The sequence below is a fragment of the Pleurodeles waltl genome, chromosome 1_1 (assembly GCF_031143425.1).
Source record: "Pleurodeles waltl isolate 20211129_DDA chromosome 1_1, aPleWal1.hap1.20221129, whole genome shotgun sequence".
NCBI lineage: Eukaryota > Metazoa > Chordata > Amphibia > Caudata > Salamandridae > Pleurodeles > Pleurodeles waltl.
In genome coordinates this window covers 860,130,551-860,145,191 of record NC_090436.1, presented here as the reverse complement: position 1 = coordinate 860,145,191, position 14,641 = coordinate 860,130,551, and the positions used below count along the sequence as shown (strand labels likewise).

The window sequence follows — 14,641 nt, the reverse complement described above, 5'->3', positions numbered from 1 at the left end:
TCTCAAACGACCATCCTTCTTGGGAATCAGGAAATACCTTGAGTAAACTCCTTGACCCCTTTCCTGCTCCGGGACCAACTCCACCGCGCCCTTTAAAAGGAGGACTTCTACCTCCTGTTCTAGCAACAGGAGGTGTTCTTGTGAACAATACGAAGGGCGGGGCGGGATGAGGGGCGGAAACTCCCGAAAAGGAAGGGTGTAACCTTTTCCCACAACACTGAGAACCCAATTGTCCGACGTAACAGTCTCCTATTTGGTGAGAAAATGCTGTAATCTTCCCCCTACAGGAGAGGCGTGAGTTGGAAATGGTGGAAGCCTAAGGCTGCTTCCCCTGCTGCACCCCGCCAGAGGATGAGGAAGAGGCAGAGTGCTGCTGAGAGGCTCCTCTGGTGCGGACCCTACCTCTCCCCCTAAAAGATCTATAGGGATGGGAAGAGGCAGGTTGCTGATATCTTCCCCGAAAGGAAGAGGAGGAAGAGCCACGCCCAAATCCACGAAACCTCCTGAAAAATCTGGAAGAGGCCGTGGAAGAAGGAGCTTGGAGCCCTAACGACTTAGCCGTGGCCCTGCTTTCCTTAAAACGTTCCAAGGCCGAATCAGCCTTAGCCCCAAACAGTTTGTCCCCATCAAACGGGAGATCCAACAATGTGGACTGTACATCAGCCGAAAAGCCCGAGTTACGGAGCCAGGCCTGTCTCCTTGCCACCACAGTTGTGCCCATTGCTCTGGCTACCGAGTCGGTGGTATCCAGTCCCGTCTGGATAATTTGGGTCGCAGCAGCCTGGGCATTTGAGACAAGATCCAAAAGACCCTGGGGAAGCTCTGTAAACGAAGAGGAGATGTCATCCATCAGAGCATGAATATACCTCCCCAGGATACAGGTTGCATTGGTGGCTTTTAACGCCAGACTGCAGGACGAAAAAATCTTCTTCGACTGCGCCTCTAGCTTCTTTGAATCTCTGTCCCCAGGCACCGTCGGAAAAGAACCAGGCGCTGACTTGGACGAACAGGAGGCCTGCACCACCAAGCTCTCCGGCGTAGGGTGCCTGGACAGAAAACCAGGGTCAGTTGGAGCCGCCCGATACCTCCTGGCCGCGGCTCTGTGAACTGCTGGGGAAGATGCCGGCCTCTTCCACACCTCTAAAACCGGATCCAGCAGAGCGTCATTAAAAGGTAACAGAGGCTCCGCCGCGGCTGAGGCCGGATGTAACACCTCTGTCAAAAGGTTTTGTTTCGCCTCCACCACCGGCAAAGGCAGGTCCAAAAAACTAGCTGCCTTCCGTACCACTGCATGAAAGGAAGCAGCCTCCTCAGTATATTCCCCGGGGACGAAAGGTCCCACTCAGGGGAAGTGTCCAGCCCACTGGCCGACTCCAGTCCACGCAGCCCATCACCCGAGTCCTCTAGCTCTCCTTCCTCTAGGGCTCGTTGGTACTCCTGCTCTTCTAGTACCCGGAGAGCACGTCTCCTTGAATGCAGTCGTTGCTCAATCCGCGGAGTCGACAATGCCTCCGCCGAAGTCGGAGATCGGCGCCGATCTTCCGAAGCCACCGACGCCGCATCCGGCGCCACAGGTAACTTCGGCGCCGACTGAAGAGCAGTTGAAACGGATGGACCCACCGGAGTCACAGGCCGAAATCTCGACGTCGACGGGATGGAAATCCCTGGGGCCAATCCTTCCGAAGCCACCGGAGCGGCCACCGGCGCCGACACTGGCGCCGAGCCCACGTTCCCAAACGGGAGAAAGGGCATAAAGGGTGCCGGCCGAAGAGGCGCAGGATCACCCAAAGAAAAGGCCAAAGGCCCAGCCGGAGCACCCCCTGGAGCCATCTGTTGGAAGATGGCATACATCGCATTCAAGAATGCGGAACTATCGGCTCCAGGGGTGGGAAAAGCCGGATACTGGGGTGCCTGTCTCGGAGGCGACCCCGACGCCGGCCTCGGCGTCTGCGCCGGAGAAAACACTTGAGGCTCCAATACCTCAATCACCGACGCCTGTCCAGGTGAAGTTGGAGACGCCGGAGAAGGCAACGGCGTCGAAGGATGCGGCGTAACCGTGGGGCTGACCTCCCATGTTCTTCGGCGCCGATCCGGAGACCTGGAACGAGCCTCCCTTGAATGACGCCGAGATTCTCTACGGCGCCGGGAGTCTCGATGACGCCGATGTCTTGGAGAAGACTTCTTGTGATGCTTCTCCTTTGACTTGGCCATAAACAGCTTCGCCTCACGTTCTTTAAGAGCCTTTGGATTCATGTGCTGACATGAATCACAAGTCGAGACGTCGTGGTCGGAGCTCAAACACCAAAGGCAATCGGAATGAGGATCCGTCACCGACATCTTGCCTCCACACTCACGACAAGGCTTAAATCCAGACTTTCTCTGCGACATTATCTCCACAGCGAAAGACTACGCAGCAAGATATACACTGTAACCGCAAGAGTAACAGTTGCTCCCTCGAAGATAACCGTTTCGAATGCACGGAAAAAAGGGAACTGACGTCCGCACGTCGTCGAGGACCTCTTATTGCCTGTATGACGTCAGACGGCGTCGCGTGGGCGACAGTGACGTCCTCGTCGACGTGCAGAGACTAGTAAGAAGATTTCCGTCGAATGCTGGCGCCATGGGAGTATTCATGAGGTGAGGAATCCACAGGTAGTTGTATCCATCAGAATTGTTCTCACATCTCGCTGGTCCCTTTTGAACATCACGGAAGGGCGCAGATTGATTGTTACACTAAATTGATATTGGAATTGAGTTGGTTATGGCCAAGAGGAATGTAGCCTAAATACTGAGAGCCTGGTCTGCCTGGAAAGCCCTGCAGGTTTTAGAGAACTGGCTATACGATAAACATGAGTGTCACCATAAACATGAACAGCTGTGGGGAAATTGGCCCAATAACCATGGAATTGAGGGGTCAGATGATATCCCTGATTAATGTATTTTGTAAAGACTGCGCTCTTCTGCTTATTCTACCTAATACTTCTAAAAAGGCACTTTAAAAGATGAATGTTCGTCGCCTACATGTGTGCGGTGACTTGACTATATGGAATGTTATGTTTTTGCTTTTGAGAAAAGTGATAAAGATTTCTATTTATAAAAATCCATATAAACATGTAAAAGACAAATAATAATATTTAAATGCTTTATATAAAGAAACTATGAAATGAACTACTACATCCCTCCATCAGGAGTTTTTCATCTTGGAGTGGAGTATTTTGAGTCCTGTTACAGCACAACTATTACTTCACAGCCATTGTTCTCCCTTTAACATTAGTGCGATCATTCGCCATTCGTAACCAGTCTCTATTCATCTAAACAGATCTTACTTTAAGCGCAACTGACAACAGCAAATATTTAAGTCCCGTTTCTCAGCCCTCAATGTTTGTCCAGCATCTCACCTCAGTTTTCTCCCTGTTTCCTATTTAAAACAGCTTCTCAAAGTACCTTATGAAAACACCCTCTATTTCCATGACAACCAGATGGACGTCAACAGCCATCCCAATTTCCACATAATCCCTCCACTCACCGAATTACGTTCTCATGCCCATCCCAGGCAGAATGGTGTAAAGCTCCTCAGATCCCAGGTTTCTATCCACAGTAAAAATGTTATATATTTTTTGTAAAACTGGAGTAAATTATTGGTGACTAACTACCTTTCAGGAACTTGAGCTTCTAACATGAGGTCTCATCCACACGGTTATCCCAAAAAGTCCACCTCAATAGTAGGCTGGGAAAAAAAGCCAAAGAAGTCAGACACAATTAAGGAGGAACCCTTTGAAGTATTGCCCATCTCGTAACAATGTCAACGATGCTGTGTTTTTTTATTTCCTTAGACCCACCATGATTACAATCCACCCTAATAAAGAAGGCAGCAGATATTTTCAGATCAATGACACCTATAGTTAAATTGCAGTCGTTCTGCTGTACCATATCTCTACGCACTGGATTCATTATAGGTGTACCTGTTTTTGTATTTCTGAAGCCAAACATCCAAACAGTTGCTTAACTTTAAACACCATGCTGCAGTTTGCTTCTACTGCATAGAACTTCTATGTGTCATGACATTCTTATAAACTTGATATCATTAGTTTTTTTCCTTTTAAATAAAGAGTCTTAAGTTGATTAAAATGTCTGTGAAGCAAACAATTCCAATAACAAATATTTAAAATTATTTCCCCCCTGCCAACAGGTCTTTTGATTTAAACCGGACGCGTCCCTTATGGGGTTATCACAGACAATGTGAAGAGGACTGTTTAAAAGGGCGGAAGCAGTCGGGTTGAAGGATGTGTATTGGTGCTTCAGAAGTAGTAAAGGGAGCTTTGCTGTCTGTCTGTTCTCCTCCCCCACAGACATCACTGTTGCATTTGATCACTACAATTTTCTGGATATAACAAGTTTGTCTCGTTCATGGCCATTTCCGAATGGTGGAAGATACTGCATTAAAATGATTGTTTTACGACTGACATACACCCATGGATCAGTGAAAATGAAAGGCCCGGACTGAGCTCCTTTGAGTTAAAAGCCTGACTTTTTAATTGCTGATCTCCAAACCTGTTCTCAGTATAGCACCGTCCCTAGACATTACTTGTCTTTACAAGAAAAAGTTCGGAAATTAGTTTCATGTCAGAGAAAGCGATGCCTTTGAGCGAATGATTCATAGATGGAAGGCAGCCCATCTTATAATGAAAGTACATTAGAATATTCGGTATCGAAGGTTCGAACTGACATTGAGGCGACACGTATCCAAGCTCATCACGTTGGGTCAACAAGGATAAATCCCAGACATCAGGGACGATCACAATTCACTTCTCACAAATTAATCAATGCCACGTAAAATAAAAACATCACAAGTGAGCGGAAATGAACCCTGACTAAAACTACCCTGCCACATAAGAATGTCTTGAGTTCAGAGCCCCACTGCCAGTTCAGCACTCAAAATGCAGAATAAAATAAGCACTGGCAAAGTAAATAGATCGCGCCTATACAAAAGCTATTAGCTTTGGAAATGTGTTTAACCATGTTGTGCACCATTGTGGCTGCTGTTCAGCATGGCAAAAAGGTAGTAGCGTGGAGTGTCAGAGGGGAGTAGAGAGTCATAGAGTGGATTTGTTGGAGTGTCGTACAGTGGACTAAGAGGGAGTAAAGTATCAGAGAGTTGAGTAGAGGGGAGTAGAGTTCAGTGGTTCAGCTACAGAACGTGTAGAGGAGTGGGGTCGAATAGGGGTAAATGGGTTCGAGTCGACTGAGGTAGTGGGGTGGATTGGATAGGAGTAGAGTGGATTGGTGTAGGGTGCACTGAAATGGGGTGCATGGATTGGACTGGGACAGATTGGAGTGGGGTGGACTATAGTAGAGAGGGGTGAATTGGACTGAACTGGAGTGGGATAGAATGGACAGGGAGAGAGCGTGGTGGATTGGAGTGAGTGGGGTGAGGTAGGCTGAATTGGAGTGAGGTGTGCTGGATTAGTGTGGGTTGTGTTGGATTAGACTGGGGTGCATTGGATTGCAGTGGATTGTAGTCTGGTGGACTGCATTGAGGATGGGTGGATGAATTGATTGGAAATGAGTGGCCTGAACTGGGATGGGGTGGGGTGGGTTGTGGTGAAGTGGAGTGGATGGGACTGAAGTGGGGTAGGCTGGATGGATTGGACTGGAGTGTGGTGGACTGAACTGGGATCGGGTGGGGTGGATTGGATTGGGGGGAGAGTGGGGTAGACTCGAGTACAGTGGGGTGGATTGGAGTGCATTGAAATGGGATGGAGTGAGGAGGACTTGGGGTGGGTTGGAGTGGGGTGGCTTGGATTTTGGGGTGGACTGGAGTGGGGGAAGTGGACTGGATTGGTGTGGGGTGAACTGGATTGGCATGAATTTGACTGGGGTGGATTGGAGTGGAGTGGATTAAACAGGGTAGATTGGATTGGGTGGAGTGTGGTGGATTGGGTTGGGGCGGGGTGGACTGGATAGGAGAGGGGTGGATTGGACTGGCATGGTTGGCGTAGATTAAGATTGTTTGAAGTGGGTGGATTGGGCTGGGGTAGGGTGGATTAATGTGGACTGGATTGGACTGGAGTGGGGTGGATTCAAGTGGATTGTATTGGAGTGGGATAGATTGAGTGGTGTGGGTGGAGTGGGGTGGACAGGAATGGGTTGATTTGGATTCGATTGGAATGGGGCATATTGTTTTGGATAGGTGTGGGGCAGACTGGAATGGGACAGATTGCTTTGGATTGGAGTAGGGCAGACTGGATTGAGGCAGATTGTTTTGGGGTGGTGAAGAATGTTTTGGATTGGAGTTGGGCTAATTTGATTGGGGTAGAATTGACTGGGGTGGGTTTGGAGTGGACTGGATTGAGGTGAGTGGTTTGGATTGGAGTGTGGTGGATTGGTGTGGGGTGTGGTGTTGTGTAGCGGGGTGGACTGTAGTTGGGGCAAATTGGAGTGAGGTAGATTCAGGTGTACTGCATCATTATGTGTTAAAGCATCATTTCAGAAATTATAGATAATAAAGAAACAATGTTGCTTTGCAATATTTAGAACAAGATAATTATCATCTTTTGAGAACAGTGCCCACAAGCAAAAACGTGATAAAACATGAGTGAAAAGTGAGATAAAACGGTTGAGCAAAAAATAAAAGTGAGTTGGCTATGAAAAATACAATGATGCAATTTTGTTTGCCCTGCTGGGCTTTTTTTTGCCAGTCACAAACCTTCTGTTTGCAGGGCACTAGAAGTTAAAAAGAACAAAATAGTAACTCAATCACATCATGACAGCAGACAGGCACTGACTACGTTGAATCAATCAGTGCTTGATCCCTGCTCCACGCAGAGGGAAAGAAATTATGCTAGGCTTGCAGTGACGAATTACAAAGCTTCACAGAAGAGTGCCACTCAAGCCAACAAATGGTAAACGGCAGGCAGACTCTAAGCCCTTTACTGTACACAACAGAGTCTCACAAGCAAGATGCATACACTAACCCACGCACTCGCTGGCTCGACCCTAAACAACAGTGCTCATAGGACCTATGGAAACGAAATTCCAACCAAACCTCCAAATTCATGTCTTTGAATGATTTCTTGACCAGTCAATCAGAACAACCACAGCTAATCAGACATTCAAATCTAGACTGTCAAAAAGCCAGGAAAACAAATGACAGAAGTTAGGGTATACTATACAAAATTCCCATAAAATTACTAGGCACAACTTCAAAATTTGAAGCAAATAGTGGTCGACCTTAAACACTCCTTGGTGCTCCCGCAACTGACGCCAGTGTTCTAATAAAATCAATCCATTACCATCTGTTTGGCAGACAATACTCAAATTGTCCTAATATAGCAGTTGTTGGAGTGACCACTACAAACATTTGTGTGGACTACAAAACAGATCCTTTTGAATCCCTAGTAGGCAAAGACAGATGTTTATTCTTCTGAGGTCAAATAAATAGGTACCATGAGTGACTTATAATTACGTGCAATATTTAAACAATGACCAAGATACGGATGTGCCATTTATACACGTGTCATTCTTATACTGCTACTATCAGCGAGGAGCCAGACAAAACGGTTACATAATAAGCTCCCTTAACGCCCCTTCCATTTGCCCTCCAGTAACTTCAACTAAAGAACTCGTCTTCCAGTAAACTTGTCTACATACTTTTGCAAATTAAAAAATAAGAAGCAGTGAAAAAGTACTGGCTACCATTCTTACGAAGATATGAAATATTGCTGGCATTGAGGCTCCAGCGCCTAAGGGCTTCCAGAATTCTGTTATATTGCCGCCACAGCAAAACACGCTTCTCCCCCTCCAACTCTCCGCTGAGAACATACATTTACAAAAATAATGCATGACATTGTTATGACTTAAACTAAACCCCTGAAAGCGTTTCTGAATCCCAGGTGTACGTGATGTATTGTTGAGGTTTAGCAGCTCACACGGCGGGGTAGCTGCACTGGCTGCAGCCCAAGCCAGTCTTTCTCGCGTTACTGCCAGGGGAGGATGAGCCATTTCAGTAATTTACATTGATCACCAGCATTTGTCAGCTGGGCAATGATGGCATTCCGTCAAACTGGTTACGCAAGGTGACCACGGTGTTGCATTCCTCTCTTCAACGGCTCGGATCTTATTTGAACGATGCCAAATAGGAGTCACTCATGGCAACTCATCTTCAGACACAGCCATGAACAATTGCACCAGAGATCCTCCTAACTTGTGCCCATCCCGCAGACTGCCCTCAGCCTCAGGTGTAAGTTTTCATACTCTGTGCAGGCAGGCAATATTCGGCTATAAATGGAACAGGTGGATCATCAGCAAGCAGAATAATTTCCTCCTCTACTTATTTGGGTGAGTACAGATAAAGCTGTTCACACATTGTGAAGAAAGAATTTCATATTGATATATGACAACTAGCTTTAAATTAATAAACACAGACATCCACGTATCAAAGCCAGTGATAACCAGGTCACTCGACTAAACAAATCACCCTCACTGTAAACCAAGATAAATCAAGTGGTTTTCATAAGGTCTTCCTCGTTTTGAGATTCGTCCAAATAGTAACAAGTCACCTGATTAGTTGTCTTGGCATTGTACAATACTTAAACGGAGAAAGGGTTAGCTATTCTAGTGCTTTTTATGAAATCTCCATCGATACCTTGGTCAGAAGATACAGATTTCATATAACCCAGCTTACATTACTGTGATCTATGAGAAGAAAAGGAAAAAAGCTCCCAAACTTCTAGGCGTATAAACAAAGCCACTGGTTACAGATGAAAGGAAGAATTATATTTACAGTGTTATCTATGGACTCTGTGTCTAGTGGGTGATAGGCAGATGAGAAGAAGTGGAAGTACCACTACAAAGCAGCAAGGAGATTGAGGAACAGAAACAAAGAGAAGCACAAGGAGTAGAGCAAGACAAGTAGAGGCCGAGCCCAAGAAAAAAAGCAATCATGGGCCACGGAGCAGAAAGAGAAACGAACCAGAGCTAGCACCGTCAAGGAAAGGTGCCTGGAGAAAAAAAAACAGTGGGGCTGAGAACTGACTGACCACTGAGGGATACCAATCAGAGAGGGAATATAGGGGTCATGTGTGCTTAAGCCCAGAAAAATTCTGGAAGGAAAGACCTTCTCGGCATGCTGACGTGCTCTCTGGCAAAAGCTGCCTTAGTCATAGGAATAATGACCAATATGCTGTGTTCAGACGAACTTTGAAGACATAGCTTTAAATCAACGTCCGTGAAGGTAAGAATAAACTACATTAAATATCAATTTCATAAAATGGAACAGACTTAGGATCGCTGATACATTTCACAATACACTGCTGAAAGGACATGAACATTACAGGGAGATAATAGAAGTGTACTTTAAAACAAAGTAGGTTCTCGAAGCACGCACATGCAGAAAAGGAGAGACTAACGCCCCAACAGTTTATTTTTACGGGGGTTGCAGAAACAACACACAATGCCAGAACAGTAGGAAATGTTTTATATCAAGGTTTTGTTCTGCAGAAAAAAACCTGCCTTTCCACATAGCTATCTGCCTCCTTTATGGGTGACCAGACCAAGATCTGATTACTCTCACAACATGGATCGCTTTCCCAGCGCATGCCCATGCTTCCAAATCCTTAAAGCTACATCTTTCTTTCTCTTGGTGGCATAAACTCAATATGTTGGTAGTATGGTTTAAATGTGTATATGAATAAGGGTCCATTGAGGTCATGAAAGCTTCTACACATATCTAGTGAAAGCAAAAAGGTAATGACTGATATAAAGGCAAGCACAAATAATTACTCTGGGCTATATTCCAGTCCATCATTTATTCCCATTGTGCCTTTCAGTCAAGAACCACTCTCGTACGAAACGGGTCCGCGCCTGCCCAAATAGGTGCAGTCCACCTTGAACAGCTATGCCAGTCTCCTCACTGGCCAGCAGGGGACCCACACCTGGGCAACCCGTCGCACTAAGTAAAATCAAAAGGCCGTGGGTGGAACATGGATCACTTACGCGAGCTGGTCTAATAAAAGAAATTATCACCTTCAGAAAGTTAAGGAAAGATGGCAACAACAGTATGCAATATGACTGAGAAAATAAATGCATCGCTAAGAAAAACAAGTCGTCTTCCCGCTACAAACTGCAGCTACAGTAACAAGGGAATCGTTTGCATCGATTGCTGGGCTTGTATGCATTTCAGGTTTCATCGACATCCTCGCAAAGGACGTGAACCCAGTGAGTAGCCAATGGCGTACACGTGGGGAGCGAGCCTTTTTTAAGGCCACAGTCAAAACGTGTTTGCCTCCATGTAATTGGTATACGCCACTGAAAAAAGGGGAAACTGGATTCGTAAGTACTGAAAAACAGCGCTAAGCTTATTGTGAAAGAAAACCACAAATTTGTTACAAGGCATGCTGGGGAACAAAAAGCAATGATAAGAGCAATAGTCTAGGAGACGGTGGGTTAGGGTGGTCACTTCGGCCAGTTTTTACTGACCTGGACAGTGTTTTTCTATGGAGGGCAGCAACAAAAAAAACGGAAACCCTAGCTGTGTCATGCTAGCCGTCCAGCCAGAAGAATGCCTCCAAACCAACAGGATACTGCGCAGCAGGTGCCCTTTTATCATGTCAGAGGAATAAAGATCTTAAAAAGGGGCGCCTGAAACGATGTCGTTCCACAAGCAATCTCAGTTGCACAAGGTCTGACAAGCCCTACTTGAAGAACGCCACTTATAAACCAAACATACATTAAAGTGGCTGTGTAGACTCGGCGCTAAAGCCCCGGGCTGTTGAATGCTGCAAGATGAAATTCTAGGCACCAGGCCTGGCTTGTCTGCGCCGCACCCTTTGTTGAGAGTTGGGCCGGTCGGTTGCTAAGCGCGTTGCAGCAGACGCGGCTTGAGCTCCGGATGAGGTGACCCCACGGTGCTCTCTGTCTGACAGTTGATTGACCCAAAGGTGTTGCAGCCTGCCACAGTCCATGCTGCCAGGAACCTGTCACTATCGGCGACCAGGCTGATCTAAGCTTTTCCATTTCAGCATTGTCCTGGGCTCGACAGTACCCAACTGCAGGAGTCCTCTGGCGCCTGTTATTGGCTACCACAAGCAGGCCAGGGCTGGTACTCCCTCGGGTTGCTCCAAGCCTGTAACTGCAAGACCCACGTTGCATTGGTCTTGTCGTTGCATATGTCCACCTTGCCAGAAATGTGCATCTTGAAAGTCAAGTCACCAAACCGCCATGAGCAGTGGAAGTGACATCATGCACCTTTTGTCCACAAAGATTGCACCATATGGTCAAGGATGGCATTTTGCGTACCCGGTCATTAACAGGCTCTTGTTAGCTTGGTGGAAACTACAGAATATAAACAGGGTCCTTTCACTTATTTCACTACTTATTTTTGGTGCCGCTTTCTGATCTCTATTAACTATGGGGAGCAACTATGGTTAGCCAGGGCATGATCAATGATTCCAGGGAGCTCAGTTAGGATTAGCTGTTGCTAGCCCTTCAACTTCCAATTAAACGGACATCCTTGCATGCCCGTCACCATCTATGTGACCAACAAATGCAATTGATGTCTGGGCAAATACAGCAACAAGTACTAATATCTTAGGCGACCTCTGTACTTACAAAAGGTATGTAACTTCTTTAAAGGTGCCTCAACGGTGTTTACCAACTGCTAAACGCTGTGTACGCACAACTTTTGATTTAAATATTATGGCTGGCACTGCTTGCCACTGATGTACACCATATCCACCCTTTGTGCCTATACAGACAGCCCAGAATAAAACACTATTTTCTAGAGTCACCAGAGACCGTGATGTGCTGTCGATACCAGGAAGATTTTATCAACCTGAAATAAATTAGATAGTAAATGCATGAAACAACAGCTCCTGCTTTTTGTACCCCACAAATTACCTCGAACCAGAGCTACAGGGCCCTGCTACACAACCTTCTCCAAAATACAGACCACACGAGCTCAGTCCTAATCCAACTTTTTCTGTCTAGACCCTCCATCACAACACTCAGTATCTCCTCATCTCTACTTCTGACCCAAACTTAAACGTCCATGTATCTTCTATGCCTGAATGCACTTCACTCTATCCATCCCATTCATCTGACACCAATACTCCACCTTACCAGAAACTGTATATCCTACTCATACTCACTCCCATTTCGCTTTATCGGGCCCACCTTCCCTAATGTACTCCACCCTCCTCTCAAATTCAACTGCATCCTACCAAGGGGCTCAAAAACAGTGGTCCAGAAGGGCAGGACACAAGGCGGATTTTCATGATCTCCATCAGATCACAGTACATGCATTTCATGTAGATACCCGCAAAATGGGACTCTGTTATGGCCCTAATGTGCCACAATTGGTTACTTACCATCGGATATGTCACGTAGCACTTAAATATAGTCATCACTCATTGTCCTACTTAATCCAACATCCACCTTTGACCTTCTCACCACACCTTATTTTTACTAACCAAGCACCCCTCCAACATACAACCCACCACTAACCTGCTGATTGATGACATCCATAAACCGATTTTAGAGCACTCATTCAATCCACTTGCAAAATGCCACCACACTAAGGCCCATATGTACCAACACTTTTTCCCATAGACACACAATGGGTAAAAACCTTTGCTACATCTGGCCCTAAGTCCCACTTCCTCTTTTCCCATCAGTTCCCCCCGCCCCTCAATTCTTCTAAACATATGGATCCCTCCCCCGAAGCCCAGAATGCCCCAATCCCTAAGCCCACCTCTGGAGGGCCGGTATTCTCACCTACCTCCCCTGTGTTGCCACGGCGATGCTCATTCATTCAGTGAGAGGGGCGACGACTCTCCCGGGGGAGGCTGGGCTCGCGCTGGCCCCCTGCGGCTGCTGGCTGTGCCGCCCAGCGTTGCCGTGTATTCTGAACTTCAGCGGCCACCGCATTCGGAACGAACGCTCAATGTTTTCATACAAATAGCACAGCTCGTAAACCACTCCGCCTCCGGGCCTGCAGCCTGTGTGACGTCACCGCGCACGCCACGCCCTCTGTCACCCTCTTTGCGGGTCACTCGCAGAACAGTAGCGCTACTGCCTGCTCGCGCGCCGCTTGCAGGAGGATTACCGCTACTGCAGCAGAGGCTTCGCTATTCACTCCGACAGCAGCTGGGCACAGAGGTTGCTGCGCTTCTCGCCCGCAGGGTTTGCCTTTACCAGATAGAGGTGCTAGCCTAAATAATGATGAATTTCCTGCAAAGCTGAGACGCACGTCCTTGTGCTTGAGTTTTATCAATCTTTAATATGATGTTTTTCGCTTAAATAATCACACAAGGCGCAGTACAACATAATTCATCAAAAGAAATGTGTACATGTGCATTTACAACGTGTGTGATATTATTGTGCCGTTTGAACCCAGAGGAAAATGTTATTTGAACAGAACGACACTTTGAATAGAATACTTTTTCGTGGTCACCGCAGCCTTGATGTAGTAAATGCTTTTCTCCTACGTACAGTGGGCTTTATAGCAGGTGCCTGAACGTGACAGTAATTGTAGTGGGATTTATATAGTCTTTCATACCCCTGACGAGTCTGGTGGGCAACTGGCGAAGAGGACTGGTATCATGAAAAGACAACTGGAAAGTGTAAAAGTTCGGAGGCATATGCCGACTTTCACTCTGATAATGTTATTGTGCAGCAGAGATAAAGAGTTTAATTATAAGAGTATTCATGAGCTTCTATGCAATAAGTATAATGGTGCTCCGTGGTCTGTCACTTTAGTCACCGCCCTATCAGATACCACAACATCCGCCTTAAGGGCATCACAAATTATCCCCTTGGAGAGTTTGGAAGAGTCATAATGCCCGAGATCAATCAATCAATCAATGATTTATAGAGCGCACTAATCACCCGTTAGGGTCTCAAGACGCTGGGGGGGCTACTGGTTGTAGAGCCATGTCTTGAGGCGTTTCCTGAATGTCAAGAGGTCTTGTGTCTGGCGAAGGTGGAGCGGTAGGGAGTTCCAGGTCTTGGCGGCTAGGTGATCTTCCTTCGGCGGTGGTGCGGCGGATGCGGGGGATGGAAGCGAGGGCGAGGCTGGCAGAGCGAAGATTGCGGGTGGAGGTGTGGAATGTGAGTCTGTCGTTGAGGTAGGCTGGGCCTGTGTCGTGGAGGGCCTTGTGTGCGTGGATGAGGAGTTTGAAGGTGATCCTCTTTGATACTGGTAGCCAGTGAAGGTCTCTGAGGTGGGGGGAAATGTGGTCGCAGCGTGGGATGTCTAGAATGAGGCAGGCGGATGCATTCTGGATTCTTTGCAGCTTTGTTAGGAGTTTGGTTGTTATTCCTGCATATAGGGCGTTTCCGTAGTCCAATCGGCTGCTGACCAGGGTGTGGGTGACCGTTTTCCTGGTTTCGATCGGAATCCACTTGAAGATTTTGCAGAGCATGCGGAGAGTGTTGTAGCAGGAAGAGGAGATGGCATTGACCTGCTGAGTCATGCTGAGTGTGGAGTCCAAGATGAAGCCTAGGTTGCGTGGGTGGTGGGTGAGGGCGCGGTTCCTAGGGAGGTGGGCCACCAGGAGTAATTCCAAGTTGAGGGGTTGGTGCCAAAGAAGAGGATTCTGTCTTGTCTGTGTTTAACTTGAGGTGGCTTGATTCCATCCAGCTG

At 47.0% G+C, this 14,641-nt stretch overlaps 1 protein-coding gene across 6 annotated transcripts in view; it reads right to left on the bottom strand.

Annotated features, from left to right (window-relative positions):
• AGTPBP1 (ATP/GTP binding carboxypeptidase 1) overlaps positions 1-13,031 on the bottom strand; it is an 863,873-nt gene extending 850,842 nt beyond the window's left edge. For 3 of the 6 annotated variants that reach the window (XM_069229549.1, XM_069229567.1, XM_069229576.1), the window contains exon 1: positions 12,776-13,031. The gene's annotated coding sequence lies outside the window, so the exon portion shown is untranslated. Of the gene's footprint in view, positions 1-12,771 lie in introns of all 6 variants that reach the window. The other 3 variants (XM_069229560.1, XM_069229586.1, XM_069229595.1) reach the window with 2 other exon arrangements.
• Positions 13,032-14,641: the final 1,610 nt, after the last annotated feature.